General features: G+C 40.2%; 1 pseudogene; it reads left to right on the top strand.

Moving 5' to 3' along the window:
- The first annotated feature begins 716 nt into the window (after positions 1-716).
- On the top strand, positions 717-3,846 carry LOC100963666 (annotated as a pseudogene).
- Positions 3,847-9,856: the final 6,010 nt, after the last annotated feature.

Genomic DNA, 9,856 nt, shown 5'->3' with positions numbered 1-9,856 from the left:
TGTTGTTTGGCGGGCCCGGGCTGGATTCGAACCCGCCACCTTAGGTGTATGTGGCTGGCACCTTAGCCACTTGAGCCACAGGTGCTGAGCCCATTTGGGGAACTTCAAGTCAACAATAAAGGACCAAGGACCGAGGTTGAAGTGAGTGAATTCAGATATAATTCAAGCTTGTTAGAGGGCTTTTAAAAAATAAAAAGTTGATTTGGTGCATGAGAGCAAGTTGCTGCTGTTTACCATCTCAGACTTACAGATGCTTGCCTACATTGCAATAAAGGATTCATATATTGAGCATGACTTATATTTATCTCTTAGTTTTGGAGAGCCTAATAAACTGTTATTACAGTTTCTGTACTGACATTGAAAAGTTCTGAAGTTTGGGTGGCACCTGTGGCTCAGTGGGTAGGGCACTGGCCCTGTATACCAAGGTTGGCGGGTTCAAACCCGGCCCCAGCCAAACTGCAACAAAAAAATAGCTGGGCATTGTGGCAGGCACCTGTAGTCCCAGCTATTCAGGAGACTGAGGCAAGAGAATCACCTAAGCCCAAGTACCTGGAGGTTGCTGTGAGCTGTGACGCCACAGCACTCTACCGAGGGTAGACTCTGTCTCTAAAAAAAAAAAAAAAAGAATTAAGAAAAGTGAGACTCTGCCTCTTAAAAAAAAAAAAGAATTAAGACAAGTTCTGAAGTTTAAGAGACACCTTTGCAGGTAACACGGTATGAGCACAGCTAGAACAAAGAACCCTCTGTTATAATGTGTCTGTCCATTTAATATGGTCAGCTGAGGGGCCCTGTGAAACCCAGTGGTGGCCCTGGAGGAGTGGGCACACAGACACAGCAACTGATGAACCAGCTGAAAAACACCAACACAATCAATAATGGCACTCAGTAGCAAGCGCAGAGTATGACCACCACTATTAAACCTGGTGATGACTGGAAAAAGACTTTAAAACTCCCTCCAAAGAGGGAGGACATGGGATGGGGGAGGGTACTTGGGGGGACCTCACCTAATGTGCATGATGCAATGGTACATTTCAAAACTATTAAGAAATGAGTATAATCGTGATGGATGTGTTACTTAGTTCAATGTAAGCATTTCACATTGTATATCAAAGCAGTACCCTGAACCCCATAAATGCATCAATGTACAAAGTTACAATTTATTTTTTTAGAATAAATAATATTGTTTTTATTATTTCATGTTGAAAGCAATAAATGTCCTCAACCTTTTGTTTAATACTAAGTCTAATGATTTATCACACCGGTATTTCATTATAGAAGTAACATTAAATATTCTCTTCAAATAGCAGCATCATAAAAGAGGGAGAAATGTCCCTCCTTTTCCTTACATTTAATGGGCATTTTATAAAATTTGTATTTTGTTAAGCAGTTTTTTAAGTCTCTTATTTATAATTAATTATTTTTTATTAAATCATAACTTTGTGCATTGATGCATTTATGGGGTTCAGGGTACTGCTTCAGTATACAATGTGAAATGCTTACATTGAACTAAGTAACACATCCATCACGATTATACTCATTTCTTAATAGTTTTGAAATGTACCATTGCATCATGCCTATTAGGTCAGGTCCCCCCGAATACCCTCCCTTCTTCCATATCCCCTCTCCTCACCCCTCTCACTCCTCTTCCCTTCTACTTTATGGGCTATAGTTATATTTTGCCATTCGTATGATTGTGTAGGTGGTTATATATTGATTTCATAGTAGTATCAAGTACATTGGATACTTTTTTTTTTCCATTCTTGGGATACTTTACTAAGAAGAGTATGTTCCAGCTCCATCCAGGTAAAAGATATGAAGTCTCCATCTTTTTACGGCTGCATAGTATTCCATGGTGCACATATACCATAATTTGTTAATCCATTCATGGGTCGATGGGCACTTGGGCTGTTTCCATGTCTTGGCTGTTAGGAATTGGACTGCAATAAACATTCTGGTGCAAAAGTCTTTGTTGTAAAATAATTTTTGATCCTTTGGGTATATACCTAGTAGAGGAATTGCAGGATCAAACTATAGGTCTACTTTTAGTTCCTTGAGTGTTCTCCAAACTTCTTTCCAAAAAGGCCATATTAGCTTTCATTCCCACCAGCAGTGTAGAAGTGTTCCCTTCTCTCTGCATCCATGCCAGCATCTGTAGTTTTGGGATTTTGTGAGGTGGGCTAATCTTACTGGAGTTAGGGCGGTGCCTGTGGCTCAAAGGAGTAAGGCACCAGCCCCATATGCCGGAGGTGGCAGGTTCAAACCCAGTCCCAGCCAAAAACTGCAAAAAAAAAAAAATCTTACTGGAGTTAGATGATATCTCAAAGTGGTTTTGATTTGCATTTCTCTGATGATTAAGGATGATGAGCATTTCAAAGTTACTATTTAATAAAAAATAATAATTAAAAGAAAAAAAAGAAGTATGTAATCAGTTGTCTCCACTATGACTGGATTTTGGTACAAGATAGTCTCCAACAATTTCTTCCCCTAAAAACTTGGTTAACTTCTGTAACTGTATACAATAGAACTTATTCATAAAACAACTTCTGTAGCATATTTGAGATACAGTGAACATTAAATAAACACTTAATGAGTTTTAAAAAAAAAAAAAAACTCCCTCCAAAGGATCTAAGAATCAAAACTTAGGATGTGACCTCCACAAAAGGCAATGAGTTTGAAGAGCACTGTTTGAAATGGGAGTTATTGATGGGAATTTTTGAAATGGGCTGGGAAAAGCCATCTCCTATTCAGGAGGAGAGCATTCCCATTGCTTTATCCAGTAGGGATATTTTAGCTAGAGCAAAACATGGAACAGGCAAGAGCAGTGCCTACCTCATTCCCTTACTTGAACGGCTAGACCTGAAGAAGGACAATACAGAAGCAATGGTGATTGTTCCTACTGGAGAACTTGCTTTACAGGTCAGTCAAATTTGCATCCAGGTCAGCAAACACATGGGAGGGGCCAAAGTGATGGCAACCCCAGGAGGAACCAATTACGAGATGACATAATGAGATGAGGCTTCATGACACAGTTCACGTGGTGATCGCTACCCCTGGGAGAATCCTAGATCTTATTAAGAAAGGAGTAACAAAGGTTGATCACGTCCAAATGATAGTATTGGATGAGGCAGGTAAGTTGCTATCACAGGATTTTGTGCAGATAATGGAGAATCTCATTCTCACACTACCTAAAAACAGGCAGATTTTACTGTATTTGAGCTACTTTCCCTCTTCGTATGCAGAAATTCATGAATTCCCATTTGCCGAAACCCTATGAGATTAACATGATGGAGGAACTAACTTTGAAGGGAGTAACCCAGTACTACACATATGTAACTGGGTGCCAGAAAGTACACTGCCTCAACACAATTTTCTCCAGGCTTCAGATAAACCAGTTGATCATTTTCTGTAACTCCTCTTAGCGAGTGGAATTGCTAGCCAAGACGATTTCTCAACTGGGTTATTCTTGCTTCTATATTCATGCTAAAATGAGGCAGAAACATCAAAAATGTGTATTTCATGATTTCCAAAATGGCTTATGCCAAAATCTTGTTTGCACTCATCTGTTTACCTGAGATGTTGATATACAAGCTGTGAATGTGGTAATAAACTTTGACTTCTCAAAGATGGCAGAGACCTATCTCCATCGTATTGGAAGATCAGGTCGCCTTGGTCATCTTGGCTTAGCCATCAACTTGATCACATACAATGATTGCTTTGATCTGAAAAGTATTGAGGAGCAGCTGGGAACAGAAATTAAACCTATCCCAAGCAACCTTGACAAGAGCCTGTATGTGGCAGGATACCACAGCGAGCCTGTAGAAGATGAAAAACCTTAACAAGCATGCTTTGACAAACTACAGGAGGCTCGTTTGGATGTGTGACACATCGTTTGGGGGGGTGCTCTTCTCTTTGTGCGTTTTTCATCTTCTTTTATTTTGGAACTATGAAGACTTAAAAGAGCTCAAGACATTTTTTTTCTTTTTTTAACTGGTGAAGAGGGAAAAAAGGCTGAAAAGGAGGAATATACCTTTTTTGTTCTACTTGTTTGCACTGTGTGCTGACAGAACCTTAGTTGCACTAACGGCTGGGTTTTTTTTAATGTTTTCTGGGGAGAGGGGACAAGGAAGGAGGTAAAAGAAGAGAAGGGGAGAAACCCTAAAAAGAGAAGAATTTTGATGAACCCACAAGCTTATCTGTGATTTCAAAATTCTACAACAACTGACCCTTGAGTGCATTTCAACTTCTCCCAAATTACTCAGACTTTTTTTAAAACCAGAAGAGCTTATTACTTATTTGTGCAAAGTGCCTTATGCTATGAGACCATTCAGAATATCATCTTTTAGACACAGCCCAAGGAGTCAACAACAGTAATTCTTTCCTTTTTTTTTCTTTAAAAAAAATTTTTTTAAGACAAGGTCTCACTATGTCATCCTTGGTAGAGTGCTGTAGCATCACAGCTCACAGCAACCTCCAGCTCTTGGGCTTCAGCGATTCTCTTGCCTCAGACTCCCAAGTAGCTGGGACTACAGGTCCCTGCCACAACGCCCAGCTATTTTTTGTTGTTGTTGTTGCAGATGTCATTGTTGCTTTTAGCAGGCCCGGCTGGGTTCGAGCCTGCCAGCCTCAGCGTATGCAGCCAGCACCATAACCACTGTGCTATGGGCACTGAGCCTTCTTTTAAAAAATTTGTCTTTGCATTTTGGTTTCAAGTTGAAGTCTCTCTCTTCCCTTTCTACCCAATACTCAAGCCCAGGACTGGAAGATGAAACTTACTATTAGTGTTAAACACTATTTTATTTTTCTTTATGTGGAGGAGTTGATATACAACTGCAGTTCATCCACACTGTAAATACATGTATTTGAAAAAAAAATCCCAAGTAAAATTTCTTCTGGGCTGAGTAGATAAAACATCATCACTCCCAAAGGAAAGAGCGGTCTATCGTTGCAGGAGCCATATGACAAGCCTTTTTGTTCTATAGCAGAACCCTAAAAACTGGTCTATATATGCCTCCACTACCAGATGGCACTTGATGAGTAAACATGTCAGAGCCTTGACCCTCTTTCCTCTGTGGCAAAAGTGTGTCCCCTAGAAAATTGGGTGTGTATATTTGTAATACTTTGTAAATAAGTTGTTTTTTTTTTTTTTTTAACAGAGTCTCAAGTTGTCGTCCTTGGTAGAATGCTGTGGCATCACAGCTCACAGCAACCTCCAACTCTTGGGCTTAAGCGATTTTCTTGCCTCAGTCTCCCAAGTAGCTGGGACTACAGGCGCCTGCCACAATGGCTGGCTATTTTTGTTGTTGTTGTTGCAGTTGTCATTGTTGCTTAGAAGGCCCAGGCCGGGTTTGAACCCACCACCCCAGGTGTATGTGGCTGACACCCTGCTGACTGAGCTATGGGCGCTGCCTGTAAATAAGTTTTTATCTGAGTTCACATATATGTGTGTGTGTGCATGTGCATGTGTGTGTATTTTTTTCCTTTGGATGAAGGTTGCTGGGATTAAGGGGAGTGATTATGGGAGCAGCTAAAGATGAGATGGGCTCAGTTTTCCACAACACTAAATTCTAAAAAGGACTTTGGCCTCTTGCTGTAGAAAGCAGATTTCTGTGGGATCCTGTGTTAGAAAAGGGACTCAGAAGTCTGGGGTGTACTGTTAGCTGTCATGCTGTCTCATCTAGTACCTTTGGAAGAAGCCTATAAAGAAAACAAGGGAACTTCAAAAAAATCTGTAATTCAAGATGCTTTTTTGAGAAATTCTCTGATTTTGCTTCTTCCCCCTTACTGAAAGTTGGAGGAATTTTTCAAGTTCTGCATAAGAGGGCAAAGATTAATCTACCTTGCAGTGTGGAAAGTCAATGAATGGCAGTGTCTTTGAACAGTATGTGCATCAAGCATGGATTTGCATTTCAGAATATTTAGCTAGTACCAGTTTTACTAATGTTAGCAGTTCAGGAACTTGTTTTTCTGTGGATCATCTCCTTAAGTGTGTAAATGTGTTGCTCTCTGCCTACCTGCCTTATGCAGAAATGGGCAACCCCTGCGAGCTGCTAACTTTCATGCTACAGAAAACTGCTTGCCATTCTCTTGCATTGTGAAAAGAATTATCTGTCATTTTGCACTGTAAATTGCTGGCAAATGCTTTACAGCTCATAATGTTACTTTAAATTGTGCCCTTCCCAACATGCTTGATGTTTGGCCTAATCTCCAGGCAAAAGGAGTGAGATGAACCAAAACTAGTGAACTCTTTTTTAATGTTTTTAATTCCCTTTTAACCCAGTGTACTAAGTCAGTCAGGAGGCATCTGGGGGAAAACAAACAAAAAACAAAATTCTTTTAAAATTGATTCTCTGTATCAGAATGTTTATTGCAGCCCAATTCATAATTGCTAGGTCATGGAAGAAGCCCAAATGCCCATCGACCCACGAATGGATCAATAAATGTGGTACATGTACACCATGGAATACTACGCAGCCCTAAAGAAGGATGGAGACTTTACCTCCTTCATGTTTATATGGATGGAATTGGAAAATGTTCTTCTTAGCAAAGTATCTCAAGAATGGAAGAAAAAGTATCCAATGTACATAGCCCTATTTTGAAACTCATTCATAGCTTTTATAGGAATGTCATAACTTAATTATAGCCTTGGAATATGGGAAGGGGGTGGGAGGAGGAGGTGAGGGGAGTGGATGGGGGCAGGGAGGGTGATTGGTGGGGTCACCTCTATGGTTTATCTTACAAGGGTACAAGTGAATCTTTTGAAAAGCAGAGTATGAATGTTTTAACTCAATAACTAAGAAAACGACATGAAGGTTATGTTAACCAGTTTGATGAGAGTATTTCAAAATGTATATGAAAACAGCACACTGTACCCCATGATTGCATTAATGTACACAGTTATGCTATAAGAAATAAAAAAAAATAAAATTGATTCCCATATTTCATTGTTTTCAAAGCCCTTAGATAATAAAGCTTTCATGCTTTAACTCATCTGGACAAAGAAAGAAAACAATCAACATAATTCACCATGTTAATAAACTAAAGGAAGCTGAGTATGGTGGCTCGTGTGCATAATCTCAATACTTTGGGAGGCCAATGCAGGAGGATCTCTTGAGGCCAGAAGATTGAGACCAGCCTGGGAAACATAGCAAGACCCTGTCTTTAAAAAAAAAAAGCACAAAAGTAGCTGGGCATGGTGCCATGTGCCTATATTCCCACTCAGGAGGCTAAGGAGAGGGGATTGCTTGAGCCCAAGAGCTTGAGGCTGCAGTGAACTATTATTGCACCATTGCACTCCAGCCTGGGTGAAAGAGCAAGATCCTGTCTCTGAGGGAAAAAAAGAGAAAATTAAGAGAACTAAATAATAACTCACAGATGAGGACAAAATCTTTGCAAAGCATATTCCTGATGTAGGATTTGTAATACAGAATATAAAGAACTCCTAAAACTCAATAATGACAAAACAAGTAACCTAATTTTTTTAATGAGCAAAGATTTTGAATGGGTATTTCCGCAAAGAAGATATTCAACTGGCAAATAAGCACATGAAAAGGTGCTCAACATCAGGGAAATGCAAATTAAAACCGCAATAAAGTACTATGCTATAGATAGACATAATTAGAACGGCTAAAACTATGAAATACTGACCATACCCTGTGCTGATGAGAATGTGGAAAAACAGGAAACCTTATACACCACCGTAAAAGGTTGGAACATGAGGTACAACCACTTTGAAAAATTATTTGGCAGTTTCTTCTTTTTTTTTTTTTTAAGACAGAGCCTCAAGCTATCCCCCTGGGTAGAGTGCTATGGCATCACAGCTCACAGCAACCTCCAACTCCTGGGCTCAAGCGATTCTCTTGCCTCAGCCTCCCAAGTAGCTGGGACCACAGGTGCCCGCCACAACGCCCGGCTATTTTTTGATTGCAGCCGTCATTGTTGTTTGGCAGGCCCGGGTTGGATTTGAACCCACCACCTTAGGTGTATGTGGCTGGTGCCTTAGCCACTTGAGCCACAGGCGCTGAGCCTTGGCAGTTTCTTAAAAAGGTAAATATACTCATCTGATTAAACCATTTACCTCAAAGATTTGTACACAGATGTTCATAGCAGCTTTATTTGTAATAGCCCCAAACTAGAAACAACTCAAATGTCCATCAGAAAGTGGATGGATAGGAGGCGCAGGGGCTCACGCCTGTAATCCTAGCACTCTAGGAGACTAAGGCAGGTAGATCAACCTGAGCTCAGGAGTTGGAGACCAACCTGAGGAGAGCGAGATTCCATTATACTAAAAATAGAAAAAACAGCTGAGTGTTGTGGCAGGTGCTTGTAGTCCCAGCTACTCAGGAGGCTGAGTGAGGAGGATTATGTGAGTGCAGGATTCCGAGGTTGCTGTGAGCTATGATGATGCCATGGCACTCTACCCAGAGCCACTGAGTGAGACTCTGTCTCAAGGAAAAAAAGTGAATGGATAAACAAATTTTTCTATATTCATACAATAAAATACTAGGCAGTAATGAAAAGAAATGAATTATTTATACAAGCAACAACTTGGATGAACCTTGAAATAATATGCCAAATGAAGAAAGACAAACAAAAAGAATGTATACCGTATGGTTCCATTTATATAAATTCTAGAAAATGAAAACTATACTGACAGAAAGCAATTCTGTGGTTGCCTGAGGGGGTGGTGGCAGAAAGGCCTTGAAGAAGGATTACAAAGGGACACGAGGACACTTTTAGGAATAATGGATATGTTCACTATACTGATTGTCGTGATATATACATATGTCAAAACTCATCAAAGTATACAGTTTAAATATGAGCAATTTATTGTACTAAATGTACCTTAATAAAACTGTAAAAAATTGTAAAGGATACAGTTACTACTCTTTCCTTAGGGAAATATTACTCATGGAGGAGATGAAGTGTGTGCTAAAACTGGATGGATGAGGAGCATTTGCACAGCTATGGGGAATTTGTGTAGGGAATGATTTGGCAGTGGTACTAGTGAGTGACAGGAAGAACATGAAAAACTTAGATGATGACAAATCCAAGAAGTGTTCAGAGAATTAGACAATAGTAAGTAAGGATTTGTAAAGGGCTGTTCCACGGGCAAGACTCCTCCTAGGATTTCTGAAAAGATAAAGGAACTAAACAAGAAATTTCTCTAGATTCCCAGAAAGATTACTTTCTTACTTAGGAGAAGTAGGGTCCATCTGAGGGTCTTCCTTAGCCACTATTTTTATCTTGGGAAATAGAAGTTTTCTAATAAAAAGAATAAGTTGTGATCACTAAAAGGAGGCTTAGTTTCAATTGTATTTCTAAGTTTAAGAAAAGTATACACATGGGCAGCGCCTGTACCTCAGTCAGCAGGGCGCTGGCACATACACCAAGGTTGGTGGGTTCGAACTTGGCCTGGGCCAGCTAAAACAACAATGACAACTGCAACAAAAAAATAGCCGGGAGTTGTGGTGGGCGCCTGTAGTCCCCGCTACTTGGGAGGCTGAGGCAAGAGAATCGCTTACGCCCAGGAGTTGGAGGTTGCTGTCAGCTGTGACGCCATGGCATCGTGTTCTACTGAGGGCGACAGCTGGAGACTCTTGTCTCAAAAAAAGAAAAGAAAAGGAGACACAAAAACTATGAGGTTCTATGGGCAGCAACTGTATTCAATTCTTCAAAGATCCTGGAAGGCAGTAACCAGTTACTGACTGAAAACAAGTGTCTGATTCCAAGGAAAAGAATACAAAGTATAGGGGGGAAGAGGCTAGCTGGTCAGCACCAGAAGGGGGACATTCTGCCTTAGAGATGTTGAGAAAATGTATCAAAAACGTGGAAATAAGGCAAATGGAGGTCAGAATGT

Source organism: Otolemur garnettii, unplaced genomic scaffold (genome assembly GCF_000181295.1).
Source record: "Otolemur garnettii isolate 467f Iridium unplaced genomic scaffold, OtoGar3 scaffold00153, whole genome shotgun sequence".
Taxonomy (NCBI): Eukaryota; Metazoa; Chordata; class Mammalia; order Primates; family Galagidae; genus Otolemur; species Otolemur garnettii.
The sequence above is the reverse complement of the archived record's forward strand: the minus strand, read 5'-3'. Positions and strand labels throughout refer to the sequence as shown.